Source organism: Theropithecus gelada, chromosome 8 (genome assembly GCF_003255815.1).
Source record: "Theropithecus gelada isolate Dixy chromosome 8, Tgel_1.0, whole genome shotgun sequence".
Classification (NCBI taxonomy): Eukaryota; Metazoa; Chordata; class Mammalia; order Primates; family Cercopithecidae; genus Theropithecus; species Theropithecus gelada.
This window is the reverse complement of record NC_037676.1, coordinates 71412499-71435993: the sequence shown is the minus strand read 5'-3', so window position 1 is coordinate 71435993 and position 23495 is coordinate 71412499.

Genomic DNA, 23495 nt, shown 5'->3' with positions numbered 1-23495 from the left:
TACATACCCATTCAAAGTTAGAGGGAGAAATGAAACAAATTTCTAGTCAATTCAAAGTTCACATTCACTTTTGCAAAATATATTTTCAGCTTCAAATATCCAGTGTTCCATGTTCCACGCACTTAGTTTTGAATAAATAAACCTGGCCAAATCACCACCTGGTCTCAGGTCTCATCCTGGCATTCTCGTTTCCCCTCCCGTTCTCCTTTCCCTCCTTTCTGTGGGCCTTTGTTCATTCTGTTGCTGCTTCCTGGATGTCCTTTCTCAACACGATCAACCACAAACTCCAGCCCACGTTCCAACATCTAGGGCACATCCAACCTCTGCTCCCCTAAATATTCTTGGCAAATGTGTTCTGCTTTCCCTTAACCTTATAAGATTCTCTCAAGAAAAGCAGTGAGGGTTCAGTGGTGTATGCTCACTTAGAAAACTGACATAAATTTCGTACTTCAGTGATTCCTCTCCTTGCTTCGGCACTAACCCCAAGACCTTCTTCCCATTCCTGCAACATGGATCGTGTGCTCCTGGCTCTGATTCTTACTGTTTTCTCTGCCTGGAAGACTCCTCCCCTACATCACCTTGTGGCTTGCTCTCTCCTTTTGTTCAGGTCTCTGCTCTGGTGAGACCCTACTGGTGAGGGTTTACCTGCCGACTCTTCATCTTCATATGAGGAATGGCCTTGTGTTACTTACTGCTGAATTCCCTGACACATACTGGGCACCCAATAAACAGTTTTTGAATATGTAGATTAATAAAATAATGCATTTTCTTTAATTCATAAGGTATATTAGCATATTAAATGATCAAAGTAAAGAAATATCATGAACTTACTTGCCCATGCTAGACCACACTTTGGGAAAGACAGCTGCAAGGTGTACAGACTGCTCCCTCCTCTGAACTACATAGTTTGTCAGAAGTGGCGTATAGTTTACTGTCATGTTCATTAATTAATTAATGGGTATTATTTCATCATTTCTCCTTCCTCCAACGAGCTTTGAGCTTCCTTGAGTTCAGATACCACAACATACGTTCTTCCGCATCTTTATGGAGCTTAACAAAGTGCAAGATGTACAGCAAGCCCTCAGCTGATTGCTGATTGGCAGAGCTTTCTCAGTTGTGATAAAGCAGAGTTGAGCAGATTGATGGAGAGTACACTCTCCTGTTAGAAACGCTGAGCTTTAGAAATAAAATTAATGCTAAATTGGCATTAATAAGAAATTTCTGAAGGAAAATGTTTCCTTTTCTTTTTTTTTTGAGACAGAGTCTAGCTCTGTTGCCCAAGCTGGAGTGCAGTGGCATGATCTCTGCACTCACTGCAACCTCTGCTTCTGGGGTTCAAGCAATTCTCCTGCCTCAGCCTCCCAAGTAGCTGGGACTACAGGTATGTGCCACCATGCCTGGCTAATTTTTGTATTTTTAGTAGAGACAGGGTTTCATCTTGTTGGCCAGGCTGGTCTCAAACTCCAAATCTCAGGTGACCCACCTGCCTTCCAAAGTGCTGGGATTACAGACGTGAGCCACTGTGCCTGGCCAGGAAAACATTTACTTTTGTTTGTTACCAAATATCTGTTGTCACATCCAATTCGAATATGGATATAGTTTGCTTGGAGTTTAATTTTGTTGGTTTAATAGTGGAAAGATATATCTATATCTATCTATCTATAGATATAGATATATCAGTTTTTCAAATGCTTCTGTGGAAAATGACTTTGTTGATTGTTTTGGATATGAGGATTGGACAAAGTATCCAGAACTTTGCCTCAGAAAACTTAGACACAACCAAAACATTATCATAAAACCTTATATTAAAAACGGATATAAAATCACCATGATTTTAAGGAAGTACTTTTTTTTTTTTTTTCAGATTTGAAGATACTGAAATGGCCTTGTTTCTTTCAAGAAGAGATGGATGACATGGACACAAGAGTTTCTCTCTTTTTCCTAAGAAAAGCACACACAAGAATGGCTCAGCCATAAACATCTGGTGAGTCAGCACTGGACTTTTATGAGAATTCTGGTCTTTTCTTTCTTACGGCAATGACTCAACTAATTGCCCAAGGGACACATGAAGTACAATATTTTAATGACAGTATTTTTTATTCTTTCGTAGTGGTCACTAAATAAAAAATTGTTTCTTGGAAACTTAGACTCACAGGGCTATGTTTAAAAGATACAAACTGCTACTGAGTCTTGTTTTTATTCTCATTTTAAAGTTTACATAAACTGAATTTGCTTTCCTCAAGTAAATGTAAAATAATTTTTTGACATTTAAATACCATCAGTATACTTGAAAAATATTTTAAAATTAAGAGTTATTATAAATTTTAAACTTGACAATAGTCAGAAATACATGCCAAAACCAAAATAGAAAAAGTTAAAGAATATACCTTCAAGAACATGAAGGCATGAACAAATATGTATTAGGATTGTTATAATAAAAGTTCCTGTTATGATTTATAAATATGCTTGTGAAAGTACTTAGGTGGGAAACATTTTAGCTATCAATAATTCAGGAAACGTAAGTTATACAGTAAAGATATTTGCATGTCTTATCTATTATAACCCTTTTTGCTTTTCTTTTTACATGCTACCAAAGATATTAATTACAAAATGACTTCTGTAGGACTTCTAATATTGATTGTGTCTGTATCTAGGTACTCTATCAAAAGCAAGGGATGCAATGGAGATAGAAGCCTTCATCTTTGAAGTAACAGACAAATCAGAATTTAAGCATTCCAAATGCTAGAGTATTGTTTAATCCAGTATTGCCCAAGTTGTGCTCCAAGTTGGTGGAGGGATGTGAGTGATGGTAAGGCTTAGGTGATATGCCATGAGTTGGAACTGGAGCATCCTCACTCAAGAAGACAGGTGAGGGGGAGGCAGACCAAAGTCATGAACAAGTAGATTGAGGCTGAAGACCAAGGTAAAACTCCAGATATGAGTGAGCAAGAGACACAGGGGAGGGCAGCAAGAAGGCTGGGGTGGCGTGCTCTCTGACTTTGATGAGCTTGATGTGGATGCGTAATTAATGGGTGAACTTCAGGGACCATGGAGATTGCTGAAAGATGTGACTGTGGGCAAGTCATTGCGCTCCCTGGCCTCTGTAGCAAAGAATGAAAAGAGCTCTGTGGTGTTCAGGGAGTGCAGCTGCAGGAGACACTGCACAGTCACCTGGAAAACAGACTCCGGCTCTGCCCTCGCCTGACCTGCCCTAACCATACACACTCTGATCACATTTCAAGCTATATCCCCAGCATATAACTTTCTTTTCTGGCCTGTTATGCTTCTCTCTCAGTTTGTTCCTTTTTTATTTCCATCCGCTTTCCCCAGTCTCCCTAGAATACTGGTGAATAGTTATCTGACTAGTTAACTCAGAGTTTACCTCATTCAGTCATCACAATTCAATGAAGCATTTCCTTCCCTGCTTTGCAGATGGGAAAATGTGTGGCAACTTGCTCCCTCAAACCATAATCTACAAAGTAACTGGCACCAGTTATGTTGTCAACGCTATTGTAAAAGACAAATAAATAAAAATCTACCATGATCTTCCCACTCATAAGTAGCCCCTGTTGATACCTGGTGTGGAAATACATATGTATATCTGAAATTGGGATCAAATTGTTTTTGTAGTACCCATCCAAGAATAACATATTACATGTACTTTTTTTTTCTCATTTCAATCAGAACTCTTTATGGTCACTTTGGAAAGTGCTCATATTTTTCATTCTTTTTTGTTTTTGAAAAGATGGGGCCTCACTAGGTTGGCCAGGCTGGTCTCAAACTGTTGGCCTCAAGCAATCCTCCTTCCTCAGTGTCTCAAAGTGCTGGGATTATAGGTGTGAGCCATTGTGCCCAGCCATATTTTTTATTTTTACCCCATTTCCCTACACCCCTAAACTATCAAGGTAAGATTATCACCAGCTGCTAGATTCTTCTCTGAGCCACTTAAGCACAATGTATTAGTCTATTCTCACGCCGTTATAAAGACAAACCTGAGACTGGGTAATTGATAAAGGAAAGAGATTTAAGGACTCACAGTTCCATGTGGCTGGGGAGGCCTCACAATCATGGTGGAAGGCAAAGGAGAAGCAAAGGCGTGTCTAACATGGCGGCAGGCAAGAGGGCATGTGCAGGGGAATTCCCCTTTATGAAATCTTAGGTCTTCTGAGACTTATTCACTACCACAAGAACAGTATGGGGGCAACCACCCCCATGATTCAATTGTCTCCACCTAGCCCCGCCCTTGACACATGGGGATTATTGCAATTCAAGGTGAGATTTGTGTGGGGACCCAGCCAAACCATGTCACACAGTCTCCACTGTTACGAATTTTGGCATCAAAGAGGAGGTTCCTTTGACATATTCTAAGATAACAAATAGAGGCACTTTTACACATTTACTTAACCTCTATTATATCTGTGTGAGCTCACAGTTATTCATGGTTGCAGTCTAAGAAGAAGGAGAATATTGAAAAATGATTTAGTTTATCAACACAAAATATCTTTGGAGAAAAGCAAAGGAAACTTCAGGAAGAAATTCAAACTTTTAGCAAATTTTGATGTAAACACTCCAATCAAAGGGCAACTTTGTCTCCATGAATCTGTGCTGTCTGGTTTGTCCACTCCCAGCTAGCTTTTTGCCTTAATTTGGATAAGTCTAAGTGCAGCCTTATCAATCCAGGCCCGTTTCTTGGTGCTGTCACGAACCGTTGGCTCTGACACACATAAAGACACTTGGAAGGAAAGTCTTATTTTAACAACGCTGTTGACTTTCCAACTTCTGCGTTACCACAGTCATCAGAGTCCAATTTACTCTTCAGGGGCCCTAATCATTCTATAGCTGAAGTGGACAGAAAGAAAATAATTTGTTCACTTAACAGAAAGAAAGTCTATACTCCCAAAACAAAATAAGTCAGACAGTGATCTTTGAATTAACGGGCTCTGCTGACGGACTCTTTTCCCTACTTTTCATCAGTCTGGTGACAGTGGACTCTGGACAGAGATAAATGAGAGGTCAAGCTACCCTTCATTTTTCCAGAGGATTATTTCGCCCACAGATAAGGCACAAAGAAGGAAGTAATAGTCAAGACCAGCCTGTGAGAAAACAAAACAAAAAAAGGATAACTAACAAAAGCCCCATTCTCCAGCTCTTGCCCTGGCCAGCACTCCAACACGGTGAGCACTCCTACTATAGCAGGCAGAGTTTGTTATTTTTTTCAGTGAGGGGTGGCAGGGGGGGAACCCAACAAAGCTAATACGTGGCAAAACTGACTATGCCTCAAATAGTAGATGCTTGTGTTGCTTTTCCTAACTTTATAGCTGGTGTTAGAATACCAAAAGAAAAATTTAAAAAAGTTTCTGCACCCAGTTTGTTTCATAGTACAGAAAGCCTGGGACCATACAAAAGAATGTATGCTAAAATATATTTACTGATTGGTTTTTAATGAAGATAATAGTGTTAAACTTCATAATGTCATTGTGAGATTTAAATTTTCATTCTCCGTTTTGAGGAAGGAAAAAAACTTTCCAAATGCTATTATTATTCTTAGGATATATTGAGGAAAGGAGAAGGATTAACCCGATAATAAGTAAAAAGCAAACACAAAGACACACATGAACTTGTTGTAGTCTTTCTTATTGTTGATGAAATCAAGAAGTCAGTCTACTTCCTTTTTGAGTCACTGTCAAACTTTATTCTACTATATAGGGAAGATAATTTTTAGATTCTTTGCATTTTCTCAGGGAAATCCTAATCCTGATATATAAAGGACTTTGAACAGTTGTCATTTCTATTTCCTCAATTATTTTAAATTTATGGTTCAAAGCGACATAGAGACAGAATGAGTTTTTAGAGACTTAGCACTCCTTCAGGGTGCCAAATTAAACTCAGCAATTAGAATTACTAGTGATAAAACTACGTTTAAATAGACACATCAATTAATGTATTTCCTCTAAGATGTACTTGAGAAAACAGAATGCACAAATGGCTTACATGCTGCAGAATAAAATAGGTACATGAGAATTAAAATATTTAGCTGATAATGACTTCTGTTTAGGTGGATGTTATAAACATTACATGGAAACTGGCTCATTTTCACAAGGTGCATAGTGAAAGTGGCTTTCATGGTATTGCAAAAATAATTCTACCTGGGTTTTATGCTTACTCTTGTTTAGAGGTTCAAATAAAATAGTTTCACTCTGTAGACTGTAGAGTGCTATGCAAATGGCAGTAGAGCAGCTTCAGAACCACTTTTAACTGTAACATTAAGGCAAACTGATGAGCACACACATCTATTTGTCTATAATTTGTTCATGGTTCTGATTATGCAGCTATGAGCTCTTTCATACCCACGTTATTTTGCCCCCACAACCTTCCTCCTATGTCCCCTGGAACATTTTCTCCATGGTTAACATCATCTCTCACGTGCTCAAACACTTCTTATGCTCCTTTTTTATCTTCCGCTTAACTAAGCTTTGTCTCACCCCTGAAGGAAGAGCTTCATCCCTTTCCAGTGAAGGCTGCTTGCCCTGTATGACGCAGGGTCAAAGTATCAGGTGCTCCTCACCACCCAATCCACCAGTGCATCATGAGTCCTCAACATCCGTGTAAACCACGTTTCCTATAAAGAGCAGATGGTAAATATTTTAGGTTTATGGACCACAAGTCTCTGACACAATTGTCGAACTCTGCCATTGTAGCATGAAAGCAGCTATAGACAATATGTACATAAGTGGACATGGCTGTGTTCCCATAATGCCTTATTTTAAAAAATAGGCAATTGACAAATGAATCATAGTTTGCTGATTCCTGCGATATGTAAATGCATAAATAAAACTGTGACATACTTACACAATGAGATACTATACAGCAATGGGTATAAGTGACCTACAACTGCATGCAGCAAAATGGGTGAATCTTACAAACCATTGAGTGAAGAAAACCAGAGGGAAAAAATACATATTATTTGATTCCATAATAGTGCAAAGATGGGCGAAACAAATTTATGGTATTAGAAATGTGGAAGGGAGTTTTCCCTGGAGGGGGAGGTAGGAACTGAATGAAAGCATGAGGAAGCCTTCACAGTACTGGAATGCTCTATTTCTTGACTTGAGTCCTGTTATGCAGGTGTTCGGTTTGTAAAACTTCAGCTAGCAGAATGGTTGTGGTATGTACATTTTTATGTAGGTATATTATACTTCAATTAAAATATCATCTATTGTATACTGTGGGGGATACATTAATAAAATTATTGGAGTTTGATTAAAATTCATGCAAAGAGCTCCAGATGGAAGCACAGGCTCCTAGAAAGAGCTATTCTCATGACAGAGACTGTTTATCTTTTTGCAGATGCAAAACTCTTCATAATATATTAATAATCTAAGCTAACCTTAAAATGCAGTGGCCTACAAATATAATAAAAATAACCAAGTGTGTTTTGATGTCTCATTCTTTTCTGAAACTACTCTTTAACTGGTATCTCGGGACAACATTAGGCATGAGAACAAACCCATTTGAAAGGAACACTTTGGCTTCGTGGTTCTCAAAGAATTCTAACGAGGAATGGGTCATTTTCTGGCACCAGGTAAGTGATTCTGATATAACCTGGACCTGTATGATCATATGATTACAGCATTTAGGGAGAAAATGTATCACATATAGAAAATGATAGTAATAATAATTTATCAGTAATAAAGTAAATGTGCATAGAGAACTTTAGAAGTGCTTTTTGTCATTGAATTCTTTTTCAGTCTCACCGTCACGATCTGAGCCTCACTGTTGTATGCCTCGATTACTGAATTAATGTTTTTTCATTCTGGTCACTTCTGTGCTGCTTTCTCCTTCTCTTTTAAATCCAACCTCACAACATTGCCAAAAGGAATCTCTGAAAAGACCAAAATTTGTTAATGTCATTACTCTTATCAAAAGCTATGAAGTTCCCCATTTTCTATCAGAATGAAGGTCTAACACTAAATTGGCTTTCAGGAGCCACTACTGACCCACAATGTATGTGCTCTCTAAACAAGTCACCTTTTGCTATCTTTTGGCTTATTCATGAATCTGAGTGTAAGAAACTCATCAGTCCTACTCCTCCTTCCAAGGCCAGCTCTGATGCCACCCCATCTGAGAAGCTTTAGAGCATCATCCCAGAAGTAGTTGTATGCTCCTTCCTTTCAGTTAGTGCTATGTGAACTAACTGTATACGCAGTTATTCAGATATGTCTTAAATCTCCAATTCAATTGTTAGGGTCTTATTAAAAAATATGCTATTTTTCTCCGCAATGCAATATAAAACTTTATAAATTGTAGGTACTCAGCAAATATTAATTTAATAGATGAAAAATTAGCAAATTAAAGGAAACTATATTAAGCAATGAAACTATATTTATATGAAAAAATTTGATACAAACTCTAGAATTGTGATAGTCTATCAGAGAATACTCAAAGTAAATGATGCTATTACTAGTTATTGATACTTTTATAGAGGAAGCCAAAGGCTGCTACATTCTTTAAATTTTTATCTTGCTTTAGTTTGCTCTGAGAGTGCTGCCTTTAATATAGAAAATGCATTTTAAATGCACAGGATTTCAAGTTTCTTTCAAATCGGTAGCCTTACAATTACAGATTTTAATGAGGTATATATTTTGGAAGCTTAAACAGATAATTTCAATGCATAGTGTAATACTGAAGGGCCCAGAAGAGGAAGAGATTAATTCTGCCTCCTAGAAAGATGTGGGTGCTGAACAAAAGAAGTCATGAAACACTTCACCAAAGTGGAGACTCAAGTTAGCTGTTGGGGAATGAAGAGGAGTTTGTCAGAGGAATGAAGCTTAGAAATGCAATCTAGGCACTAAAAAGAGAAAGGATCTTACTCAGAGGAAATATATGTAAAATTCTAAATCCTTAACCTGTTCTTCCATGATCTATCTTGTGCCAGGCTCTTCAGCCTTCTCTCTCTTTCTTTTGCTCCAGCAATATTGATCACTTGCAGTTCCTTACCTGTAATTACATTATTTATGACTTCTGCTTAGAAAATTACAGCAGTTAAAAGCACATGCACAAACCGAGAAAATATCTCAGACAAGGTTTGAGTGGTTCCAGAACATCTAGCTGAGCAAACTGGTAGTATGCTCTTGCATGAAGGCAATCTGTAAAGAGGAGAGGTGATTGTTTTATCAAGAACCCAACTGAACAACAATAAAAATCCACACAGCAAACGAAATAAACTACAAAACGTGGCACAACCAAAGAAACAAAATCAGCTCCAGAAATGGACCCTAAAGAGACAGATCTTTGAACAACCTGAACAAACTTAAGTAACTATTTTAAAGAAGCTTAATAAGCTAAAAGAGAACACAGACAAGTAAACAAAATTTAAAAAGATGCATAAATAAAATGAGACTATCAACAATGAGATAGAAACTATAAAAAAGAACCAAACAGAAATTCTGTTACTGAATAACACTATAACAAAACTGAAAAATTTACTAGAAAATCTAATGGCAGACTTAAGCAGAAGAAAGAATCAATGAGTATGAAGGCAGGTCATATGAAATCATTAAGTCAGAGGAGCAAAAAGAAAAAAGAATGCATAAAAGTGAAGAGATCCTAAGGGATTTATGCAATATCATCAAATAAAAAATATTTGCATTTTGGAAGTCCAAGAAAAAGACTGAAAAAGAGGCACTGAGCCTATAGAAAAAAATAGTGGCCAAAAAGTTCCCAAATTTGAGTAAAGAAATGGGCATACAAATTCAAGAACTTCAATGTAATCCAACTATGGTAAAACCAAAGAGAACCACACCAAGATGTGTTATATTTAAATTGTTGGAAGTCAGAGACAAAATGAGACTCTTGAAAGCAGCAAGAGAATGTGACTCATCACATACGAGGGAACCTCTATAAAATTATCAGTGGATTTCTTAGCAGAAAACTGGCAGGCCAGATGGCAATGAGATGATACGTTCACCATAATGGTAGGGGGGTGGGGGGAACTGTCAAACAAGAATACAATGAACAGCAAAATTTTTCTTTAAAAATGAAGACAAAATTAAGACTTTTCCAGATAAATAAAAGTTGAGGGAGGTAATTCCCACTAGACCTGCTTTACAAGAAATGCTAAAGGGACTCCATGTGTTGAAACAAAGGGATACTAGAAAGCAACAGAAAGAAAGCCATATAAAAACAGAAAGTTTTATGCTAAAAGTAAATACATGAACAGATACAGTAATTTGTATTATTGTATTTTTAGTGCATAAATCCACTTTTAATTCTTGTATAGAATTTGAAAGACAAAAGCATAAAAGCTATGAATATCTGTTAATAAATGTATAATATATAAAGATACAATATGTGATATTAATAAAATAAAATGTGTGTGGGGGAACAACAATACACAAAAGGAAATGAGAATGAAATCAATGCATGACACTACAAGGAATGAACAAAGCACAAAAAGAAGGCAATAAGAAAGGAAAGGGAAAAAGGCCAAAATACATATAGAAAACAATTAACAGAATGATAATTACTTTCCCTGTCAGTAATTACATTAAATGTAAATTGGTTAAACTCCCGAATGGAAAGGCATAGATTAGCTAAAGACTTCTCTTTTTAAAACAACAACAACAACAACAAAGTAAACAAAAAAGCCAGAATTTATGTGTTGTCTACAAGAGGCTTACTTTAGACCTAATGATATATATAAACTGAAAGTCAAGAGATGAAGAAAGATAATCCATATGAATGGTTAACCAATGAACAAAATTGACTTTAAGTCAAAATTGTTACAGGAGACAAATAAGGACATTATATAATGACAAAAACATTAATTCACCAAGAAGATACAGCAATTATAAATATATGTACAACGGCTGGGCGCGGTGGCTCAAGCCTGTAATCCCAGCACTTTGGGAGGCCGAGACGGGTGGATCACGAGGTCAGGAGATCAAGACCATCCTGGCGAACACGGTGAAACCCCGTCTCTACTAAAAAATACAAAAAACTAGCCGGGCAAGATGGCGGGCGCCTGTAGTCCCAGCTACTCGGGAGGCTGAGGCAGGAGAATGGCTTGAACCCGGGAGGCGGAGCTTGCAGTGAGCTGAGATCTGGCGACTGCACTCCAGCCTGGGCGGCAGAGCGAGACTCCGTCTCAAAAAAAAAAAAAAAAAAAAAATATATATATATATATATATGTACAACAAAAATTAGAGCTTTCAAATATATGAAGCATACATCAATAGAATTGAAGGAAGACACAGACAGTGACACAATAACAGTAGAAGATGTCAAAGGTCAATGTCCACTTTAAATAAAGAATAGAACAACCAGATAGAAGACCAAAGAGTAAGTAGAGGACTTAAATAAAACTACAGACCATTTGAACTTACCAGACACAAAGAGCACACTCCACCAACATAGCAGAATATGCATTCTTCTCAAGGTACATGGAACATCCTTCAGCACAGACTACACATTGGGCCACAAGGACATTTTGGCAAATTTAAAAATATAGAAATTATGCAAAGTATTTTTTTGATTATGATAGAATGAAACTAGAAATCAATGGCAGAAGAAAAACTGGAAAATCTACAAATACATGAAAGTTAAGCAACGTCATCTTAAATAATCAATGGGTGAAAGAAGAAATCAAAGAGAAATTACAAAATGCCTTGAGACAAAGGAAAATAAAAACAAGATATAGCAAAACTTAGGTAATGCAGTAAAAGCAGGGTGAAGAGGGAAATTTATAGCTGTAAATGTTGCTATTAAAAAAGAGAAATATATAAAATCAATCACTCATCTTCACACTTCAAGGAATTAGAAAAACAGCAAACTAAATCTGAAGTTAGCATAAAGAAATAACAAAGATTACAATCAAGATAAATGAAATAGAGACTGTAAAACAAAAATAAACAATGAAATGGAATGTTAATTTTTGAGATGATCAACAAAATTGACACCCTTAGTTACATTAGCTAAGAATAAAAGACAGAGGAGTCAAACATATGAAATCAGAAATGAAAGAGAGACATCATTACTGATGGCACTGAAACAAACCTCCCAAGAAAGAAAAGCCACAGCCAGATGGCTTCATCAATTAATTTTCCCCAACATTTAATGAAGAGTCAGTACTAATCTTTAAAATATTTTTTAAAATTGAAGAGAACACTTCCCAAATAGTTCCATGAGACCACCTTTACCCTGATACCAATGACAGACATTGTAAAAAATAAAATTACTGATCAAAATCTCTTATAAATATTGATGCAAAAATCCTCACCAAAAAACCAGTAAACCAAATTCTATAGCACGTGAATAGGATTATAAACCATGACCAAGAGGGATTTATTCCTGAAATGCAAGGAAGAGTCAACACAAAAAACTGATCAATGTAATACACCACATTTACAGAATGAATAACAAAAACTACTTAATTATCTCAATTGATACAGAAAAAGTATTTGACAAGATTCAGCACCTTTATAATGTTAAAAACATGAACTAGGAATAAAAGGAAACTATCTCAACATAATAAAGTCCATATATGAAAACCCATAGCTAATATACTCAATGGTAAAAGACTGAAAGATTTTCCTTTAAGATTAAAGACATGACAATAATGCTGCACTTACATTAGATATAGAACTGAAAGCCCTAGCCAGAATAGTTAGGAAGAAAAGGAAATAAAAGACATTCAAATTGGAAAATAATAATTAAAATTATCTCTGTTCACAGATTACATAATCTTAGAAAATCTTAGATTTCACACATGCATAAAAAACTGTCAGAACTATTAAACAAATTTAGCAAAGTTGCAAGATACAAAATCAACACACAAAAATCAGTTGCATTTCATACAGTAACAATATACAATCCATAAAGAAAATTAAGAAAACAATTCCATTTATGACAGCACCAAAAAATAAAATACTTAGGAATAAACATAACCAAGGAGGTGAAAAACTTGTACACTGACAACTACAAAATATTCCTGAAAGAAATAAAAGCAGACACAAATATATGGCAAGACATTCTATGTTCATGGATTAGAAGACTTAATATTGTTAAGATGTCCATATTGTCCAAAGTGACCTACAGATTCAACCACAATCTGTATCAAAATCCCAGCAATATTTCTTTTTCAGAAATAGAAAAACCCTTAAAAAAATACAAAATTTTGAGAGACCCAGAATAGTCTAAACAATATTGAAAAAGAAAAAAAAATTGGAAGTGTTATGCTTCTTGTTTTCAAAACCTATTACAAAACTATAGTAATCAAAACATTGTAGTACTGGCATAAAGATAGATATATAGTCCATTGGAACAGAATAAAAAGCCAGACAAGGGTTCCAAATTCACTCAATGGGGAAAGGGCAGTCTCTTCAACAAATAGTGTTGGGAAAACTGGATATCTTCATGTAAAAGTTAGATTTTTACACCACATATAAAAATTAACTCAAAATAAATTAAGGACCTAAATATAAGACCCAAACTAAAAAACTCCTAGAAGAAATAATGATGGGAAATCTCATAAATATGAATTTGGCAGTGATTTCTTAGACATTACATCAAAAGTATAGGCAACCAAAACCAAAATAGACAACTTGGACCATGTCAAACTTAAAAACTTCTGTGCACCAAAGAGCACTGTCAATACAGTAAAATGTCAACCTACAGAATGGGAGAAATATTTGCAAATTATATTTCTCATTAGTGGTTAATATTGAGAACTTATTTTTAAAAACTTCCTGTAACAGAAAAATGACAACAAAAAATTCACAAAGAATCCCATTAAAAATTGGCAAAGGACTTAAATAAACATTTCTCCAAAGATATTTAAATAGCCAACAAACTTAAGAAAGTAAGCTCAACATCACTAGTCATTAGAAAAATGCAAATCGAGTTACTGAGCAAGATGGCCGAATAGGAACAGCTCCAGTCTCCAACTCCCAGCGAGAGGGACACAGAAGACCGGTGATTTCTGCATTTTCAACTGAGGTACTGGGTTAATCTCACTAGGGAGTGCCAGACAATCGGTGCTGGTCAGCTGCTGCAGCCCGACCAGCGAGAGCTGAAGCAGGGCGAGGCATCGCCTCACCTGGGAAGCACAAGGGGAAAGGGAATCCCTTTTCCTAGCCAGGGGAACTGAGACACAGAACACCTGGAAAATCGGGTAACTCCCATCCCAATACTGCGCTTTAAGCAAACAGGCACACCAGGAGATTATATCCCACACCAGGCCGGGAGGGTCCCACGCCCACGGAGCCTCCCTCATTGCTAGCACAGCAGTCTGCGATCTAACCGCAAGGCAGCAGTGAGGCTGGGGGAGGGGCGCCCACCATTGCTGAGGCTTAAGTAGGTAAACAAAGCCGCTGGGAAGCTCGAACTGGGTGGAGCTCACAGCAGCTCAAGGAAACCTGCCTGTCTCTGTAGACTCCACCTCTGGGGACAGGGCACAGTAAACAACAACAAAAGCCAAAAGCAGCAGAAACCTCTGCAGACGCAAACGACTCTGTCTGACAGCTTTGAAGAGAGCAGTGGATCTCCCAACACGGAGGTTGAGAGCTGAGAAGGGACAGACTGCCTGCTCAAGTCGGTCCCTGACCCCTGAGTAGCCTAACTGGGAGACATCCCCCACTAGGGGCAGTCTGACATCCCACACCTGACAGGGTGGAGTACACCCCTGAGAGGAAGCCTCCAAAGCAAGAATCAGACAGGTACACTTGCTGTTCAGCAATATTCTATCTTCTGCAGCCTCTGCTGCTGACACCCAGGCAAACAGGGTCTGGAGTGGACCTCAAGCAATCTCTAACAGACCTACAGCTGAGGGTCCTGACTGTTAGAAGGAAAACTATCAAACAGGAAGGACACCTACACCAAAACCCCATCAGTACATCACCATCATCATCAAAGACCAGAGGCAGATAAAACCACAAAGATGGGGAAAAAGCAGGGCAGAAAAGCTGGAAATTCAAAAAATAAGAGCGCATCTCCCCCGGCAAAAGAGCGCAGCTCATCGCCAGCAAAGGATCAAAGCTTGACGGAGAATGACTTTGATGAGATGAGAGAAGAAGGCTTCAGTCCATCAAACTTCTCAGAGCTAAAGGAAGAATTATGTACCCAGCGCAAAGAAACTCAAAATCTTGAAAAAAAAGTGGAAGAATTGATGGCTAGAGTAATTATTGCAGAGAAGGTCATAAACGAAATGAAAGAGATGAAAACCATGACACGAGAAATACGTGACAAATGCACAAGCTTCAGTAACCGACTCCATCAACTGGAAGAAAGAGTATCAGCGATTGAGGATCAAATGAACAAAATGAAGCGAGAAGAGAAACCAAAAGAAAAAAGAAGAAAAAGAAATGAACAAAGCCTGAAAGAAGTATGGGATTATGTAAAAAGACCAAATCTATGTCTGATTGGGGTGCCTGAAAGTGAGGGAGAAAATGGAACCAAGTTGGAAAACACTTCAGGATATCATCCAGGAGAACTTCCCCAACCTAGTAGGGCAGGCCAACATTCAAATCCAGGAAATACAGAGAACGCCACAAAGATACTCCTCGAGAAGAGCAACTCCAAGACACATAATTGCCAGATTCACCAAAGTTGAAATGAAGGAAAAAATCTTAAGGGCAGCCAGAGAGAAAGGCCGCGTTACCCACAAAGGGAAGCCCATCAGACTAACAGCAGATCTCTCGGCAGAAACTCTCCAAGCCAGAAGAGAGTGGGGGCCAATATTCAACATTCTTCAAGAAAAGAATTTTCAACCCAGAATTTCATATCCAGCCAAACTAAGTTTCATCAGTGAAGGAGAAATAAAATCCTTTACAGATAAGCAAATGCTTAGAGATTTTGTCACCACTAGGCCTGCCTTACAAGAGACCCTGAAGGAAGCACTCAACATGGAAAGGAACAACCGGTACCAGCCATTGCAAAAACATGCCACAATGTAAAGACCATTTAGGCTAGGAAGAAACTGCATCAACTAACGAGCAAAATAACCAGTTAATATCATAATGGCAGGATCAAGTTCACACATAACAATCTTAACCTTAAATGTAAATGGACTAAATGCTCCAATGAAAAGACACAGACTGGCAAACTGGATAAAGAGTCAAGACCCATCAGTCTGCTGTATTCAGGAGACCCATCTCACACGCAGAGACATACATAGGCTCAAAATAAAGGGATGGAGGAAGATTTACCAAGAAAATGGAGAACAAAAAAAAGCAGGGGTTGCAATACTAGTCTTTGATAAAACAGACTTTAAACGATCAAAGATCAAAAGAGACAAAGAAGGCCATTACATAATGGTAAAAGGATCAATTCAACAGGAAGAGCTAACTATCCTAAATATATATGCACCCAATACAGGAGCACCCAGATTCATAAAGCAAGTCCTTAGAGACTTACAAAGAGACTTAGACTCCCATACAATAATAATGGGAGACTTCAACACTCCACTGTCAACATTAGACACATCAACGAGACAGAAAGTTAACGAGGATATCCAGGAATTGAACTCATCTCTGCAGCAAGCAGACCTAATAGACATCTATAGAACTCTCCACCCCAAATCAACAGAATATACATTCTTCTCAGCACCACATCGCACTTAATCCAAAATCGACCACATAATTGGAAGTAAAGCACTCCTCAGCAAATGTACAAGAACAGAAATTATAACAAACTGTCTCTCAGACCACAGTGCGATCAAACTAGAACTCAGGACTAAGAAACTCAATCAAAACCGCTCAACTACATGGAAACTGAACAACCTGCTCCTGAATGACTACTGGGTCCATAACGAAATGAAGGCAGAAATAAAGATGTTCTTTGAAACCCATGAGAACAAAGATACAACATACCAGAATCTCTGGGACACATTTAAAGCAGTGTGTAGAGGGAAATTTATAGCACTAAATGCCCACAAGAGAAAGCAGGAAAGATCTAAAATTGACACTCTAACATCGCAATTAAAAGAACTAGAGAAGCAAGAGCAAACACATTCAAAAGCTAGCAGAAGGCAAGAAATAACTAAGATCAGAGCAGAACTGAAGGAGATAGAGACACAAAAAACCCTCCAAAAAATCAATGAATCTAGGAGTTGGTTTTTTGAAAAGATCAACAAAATTGACAGACCGCTAACAAGACTAATAAAGAAGAAAAGAGAGAAGAATCAAATAGACGCAATAAAAAATGATAAAGGGGATATCACCACCGACCCCACAGAAATACAAACTACCATCAGAGAATACTATAAACACCTTTACGCAAATAAACTAGAAAATCTAGAAGAAATGGATAATTTCCTGGCCACATACACTCTTCCAAGATTAAACCAGGAAGAAGTTGAATCCCTGAATAGACCAATAGCAGGCTCTGAAATTGAGGCAATAACTAATAGCGTACCAACCAAAAAAAGTCCAGGACCAGATGGATTCACAGCTGAATTCTACCAGAGGTACAAGGAGGAGCTGGTACGATTCCTTCTGAAACTATTCCAATCAATAGAAAAAGAGGGAATCCTCCCTAACTCATTTTATGAGGCCAACATCATCCTGATACCAAAGCCTGGCAGAGACACAACAAAAAAAGAGAATTTTAGACCAATATCCCTGATGAACATCGATGCAAAAATCCTCAATAAAATACTGGCAAACCAGATTCAGCAGCACATCAAAAAGCTTATCCACCATGATCAAGTGGGCTTCATCCCTGGGATGCAAGGCTGGTTTAACATTCGCAAATCAATAAACATAATCCAGCATATAAACAGAACCAAAGACAAGAACCACATGATTATCTCAATAGATGCAGAAAAGGCTTTTGACAAAATTCAACAGCCCTTCATGCTAAAAACGCTCAATAAATTCGGTATTGATGGAACGTACCTCAAAATAATCAGAGCTATTTATGACAAACCCACAGCCAATATCATACTGAATGGGCAAAAACTGGAAAAATTCCCTTTAAAAACTGGCACAAGACAGGGATGCCCTCTCTCACCACTCCTATTCAACATAGTGTTGGAAGTTCTGGCTAGGGCAATCAGGCAAGAGAAAGAAATCAAGGGTATTCAGTTATGAAAAGAAGTCGTCAAATTGTCCCTCTTTGCAGATGACATCATTGTATATTTAGAAAATCCCATTGTCTCAGCCCAAAATCTCCTTAAGCTGATAAGCAACTTCAGCAAAGTCTCAGGATACAAAATTAATGTGCAAAAATCACAAGCATTCTTATACACCAGTAACAGACAAACAGAGAGCCAAATCATGAATGAACTTCCATTCACAATTGCTTCAAAGAGAATAAAATACCTAGGAATCCAACTTACAAGGGATGTAAAGGACCTCTTCAAGGAGAACTACAAACCACTGCTCAGTGAAATAAAAGAGGACACAAACAAATGGAAGAACATACCATGCTCATGGATAGGAAGAATCAATATCGTGAAAATGGCCATACTGCCTAAGGTTATTTATAGATTCAATGCCATCCCCATCAAGCTACTAACGAGTTTCTTCACAGAATTGGAAAAAACTGCTTTAAAGTTCATATGGAACCAAAAAAGAGCCCACATCTCCAAGACAATCCTAAGTCAAAAGAACAAAGCTGGAGGCATCACGCTACCTGACTTCAAACTATACTACAAGGCTACAGTAACCAAAACAGCATGGTACTGATACTAAAACAGAGATATAGACCAATGGAACAGAACAGAGTCCTCAGGAATAATACCACACATCTACAGCCATCTGATCTTTGACAAACCTGAGAGAAACAAGAAATGGGGAAAGGATTCCCTATTTAATAAATGGTGCTGGGAAAATTGGCTAGCCATAAGTAGAAAGCTGAAACTGGATCCTTTCCTTACTCCATATACGAAAATCAATTCAAGATGGATTAGAGACTTAAATGTTAGACCTAATACCATAAAATCCCTAGAGGAAAACCTAGGTAGTACCATTCAGGACATAGGCATGGGCAAAGACTTCATGTCTAAAACACCAAAAGCAATGGCAGCAAAAGCCAAAATTGACAAATGGGATCTCATTAAACTAAAGAGCTTCTGCACAGCAAAAGAAACTACCATCAGAGTGAACAGGCAACCTACAGAATGGGAGAAAATTTTTGCAATGTACTCATCTGACAAAGGGCTAATATCCAGAACCTACAAAGAACTCAAACAAATTTACAAGAAAAAAACAACCCCATCAAAAAGTGGGCAAAGGATATGAACAGACATTTCTCAAAAGAAGACATTCATACAGCCAACAGACATATGAAAAAATGCTCATCATCACTGGCCATCAGAGAAATGCAAATCAAAACCACAATGAGATACCATCTCACACCAGTTAGAATGGCGATCATTAAAAAGTCAGGAAACAACAGGTGCTGGAGAGGATGTGGAGAAATAGGAACACTTTTACACTGTTGGTGGGATTGTAAACTAGTTCAACCATTATGGAAAACAGTATGGCGATTCCTCAAGGATCTAGAACTAGATGTACCATATGACCCAGCCATCCCATTACTGGGTATATACCCAAAGGATTATAAATCATGCTGCTATAAAGACACATGCACACGTATGTTTATTGCGGCACTATTCACAATAGCAAAGACTTGGAATCAACCCAAATGTCCATCAGTGACAGACTGGATTAAGAAAATGTGGCACATATACACCATGGAATACTATGCAGCCATAAAAAAGAATGAGTTTGTGTCCTTTGTAGGGACATGGATGCAGCTGGAAACCATCATTCTTAGCAAACTATCACAAGAACAGAAAACCAAACACCACATGTTCTCACTCATAGGTGGGAACTGAACAATGAGATCACTTGGACTTGGGAAGGGGAACATCACACACCGGGGCCTATCATGGGGAGGGGGTAGGGGGGAGGGATTGCATTGGGAGTTATACCTGATGTAAATGACGAGTTGATGGGTGCAGCCCAGCAACATGGCACAAGTATACATATGTAACAAACCTGCACGTTATGCAGATGTACCCTAGAAGTTAAAGTATAATAATAAAAAATAATTAAAAAAAAAGAAAAATGCAAATCAAAACTACAGTGAAATATCACTCCCTACCCATCAAAATGGCTACTATCAAAAAACAAAAAATAACAAGTGTTGGGGAGGATGTGGAGAAATTGGAACCCTTGTACAACGTTGATGGGATTGTAAAATAGTGCAATTGCTATGAAAATCAGCATGACAGTTTCTCAAAAAAGTAAAAATAGAACTACCATATGACTCAACAGTTCCACTTCTGGGTGTATCTCCGAAAGGATTAAAAGCAGGATCTCAAATATATTTTTGCACTCCCATGTTTATTACAGTGTTATTCACAATAGCCAAAGGGGGAAACAAGCTAAATGTTTATTGGCAGGTGAATGGATAAAGAAAATGTGGTATCTATATATACAATGAAATATTATTAATTCTTAGAAAGGAAAGGAATCTTGTCACATGCTACAGCATGGATGAACTTTAAGGATATTATAGTGAATTAAGCCAGTCATGAAAAGACAAGTATTGTATGATTTCACTTATACGAGGTGTCTAAAGTAGTCAAATTCATAGAAACGGAAAGTAGCATGGTGGTTACCAGGGGATGGGGAGAGGTGTGAAATGGAAAGTTTTTGTTTAATGGGTAGAGAGTTTCAATGTGCAAGATGAAAAATTTCTGGAGATTTGTTGCACAACAATGGGAATATAGTTAACACTATCAAAGTGTGCACTTAAAAATGGTCAAGATGGTGAATTCTGTTATATGGTTCCTATCACAATTTTAAAACCCACAAAACAAACAAAACAAAAATCTGATTGAGAAATAGGTGCTGGGACATCAGAGCCCAAGCAGCAACATGTTGCTGAATTGTGCCTCTGCCCTTGTTACTCTTGGTCTCTGTGGTTTTCCATTTTCCCATCTTCTGCTTGTGAGAGTATAATTACACTTGGACACCTGTGCCTGTATCCGTCAAAGACCTAATGAAGAATGTATGCTTTCCAGAAGGACAAGTAGTTCAAGTTTAGAATAGAATCTATTCCTTTTCAGGGTTTGTATCTCTGGTAATATAAGATCTATTCATTGATCATGTTATCCCCGAAAGAACCATTGACCATAATAATCATAATAATTGTTATCATGTATAAAGTGTGTAATGTGTGCCAGGTACTTATAATAAGGTAGTAACTTATTTAATGCCTACAACAACATGTGAGGTTGATGTTATTATTATCCCTATCTTATAGATGGGGAAACTAAGCAAGTTTCACAATGTCAGAGGAGACCCTAAAACAGACCTCTGATGAATGGTAATAAATTGTGTGTGTGTATGTGTGTGTGTGTGTGTGTGTCTTACTGGTCTAACGAATTATTCATTTTGATCAAAAAAAAAATAGTTTGCACGGAGTCTGTGCATTCAACAAATATTTGTGGATCACATTCTATATGGGGGAGAGAGAGAAGTGGGAGAGTTGGTGAAAGGGAAGGAAATCCTGTGCTCTTACATATAAAAATTGGTTTAATAAATTGTTCTCCTTTCCACCTGAATGAGGTCAGCCAAAATTTGGTAAAAGGGTACCATGAGTAGGAGGGAACAAGATAATGATGAAGGACAGGCCTGGGCAGAGTGTCATGGTAAGAGTTTCATGTAATTATGTGGAGACAATAATTGGAGGAGGAATCCAGTCGTTTCAATTAGAAATATTTGAGTCTATTGCAATTACTGAAAAGATACAAATATATACCAATTTTCCACCTGGTTTTAATTACTATACCTGCACAGTTGAGTGTCCATAGTAGATTTTCACACGAATACAGTAAGAGGAAAGAGGATAAAGAAGGACATTGTTCCAAATGACTTTAATCAAACTGGTTAGACTGTGTCTCCCAGAGGGGTAAAGCATTCCCAGAAATAAGGTACCAATACTTAGAAAACAAAGTGATTGTTAGCCGGGCACGGCTCATGCCTGTAATCCCAGCACTTTGGGAGGCCGAGGCGGGCGGGTCAGGAGATCGAGACCATCCTGGCTAACGCGGTGAAACCCCGTCTCTTCTAAAAAAAAAAAACAAAAAACAAAAAACAAACAAACAAACAAAACACAAAAAATTAGCCAGGCATGGTGGCGGGCGCCTGTAGTCCCAGCTACTTGGGAGGCTGAGGCAGGAGAATGTCGTGAACCCAGGAGGTGGAGCTTGCAGTAAGCCGAGATCGTGCCACTGCACTCCAGCCTGGGCAACAGAGCAAGACTCAATTTCAAAAACAAAAACAAAAACAAACAAACAAACAAAAAAACAAACAAGAAAGAAAGCAAAGTGATTGTTTTAGACCCTATATAATCATTTGGTGACTGGTTTAGTGTACAAAATTCTTACTTTGTCCTGAAGAGTATTTTTGGTCATGAAGAAACTCCTTTCAGTACAAAAATATACTCAGTATACTACAGAGAGAATTTCACAGAACAGAAATGCAAAGTGTTAATTAATTTGGAAATCTATAATGCAGTATTAAGTAATGGGAATTTGCTTATTCATGGTTACAGAATATTCAATTAATCTTTTAAGTTTATGTATTCACTGTAGGTGGCAGAGTAAAAATTTCATAGAGAATTCATCTGATCTAAAATATATATATTATTTATAAACTCTTATGAATACCATATTTTGCCTTTTGATGTAAACAGCCAGATGTTACCCTTATGGAGTAATTGAAAATTATTAAAATATGCTTTTGGCTTATTTCATCAAATAAATACATTTCTCAATTTAAAAATAAACTTAAATTGAGACAAAAAAAGGGCAAGACATGTAGTTAAAACACTTCAAAAACTGCTGTGGATCCCAAATGTCTCAAATGTTGAAATATAACAAAAATTCTTCAAGATGCCTAAGGAATGAACATATAAACAATGTGTAGCCAATAGTGTAGTATCACCAGAATAATGAGAGTTTTATCTAATCCAGATTTCCAGAAGTAAAAGTGATTTAACTATTTTGTGAAAATCATGGTACAATTAACCAATCATGAGAATATCTAGTACTTTTCAGTACTAAAAATGAATATCATTTTAAAAGCCTTTCCTATTCAAAGAGAAGCTTTCATAAATAGACACTTAGGGCTATATTCTTTCTTAACATGCACTCTGAAGTACTATTAGCATAATGGGAATTTTACATAAGCATTAAGGAAAACATATCTCATTTGGGAGTCTGATTTCCAGTTTAGATCCATGGTAATATTGCACCTGGTATCTTTAAATAAAATAGGGAGTTTATGCATACAGAAGGTGGTAATAAATTATATGCTAAACAGTCATTCTTAACTGATCCCTTAGGGTTTTGACTGTGTTAAAACTGAAAGCAAGAAAAGATACAAACCAGCAAATGAAAGCTTATGGCTAGTCTTGTGAAGTATTCAAATCTCAGATTTTTGGCTTTACATGACAATTAATGTAGAAGATAACCATAGAGA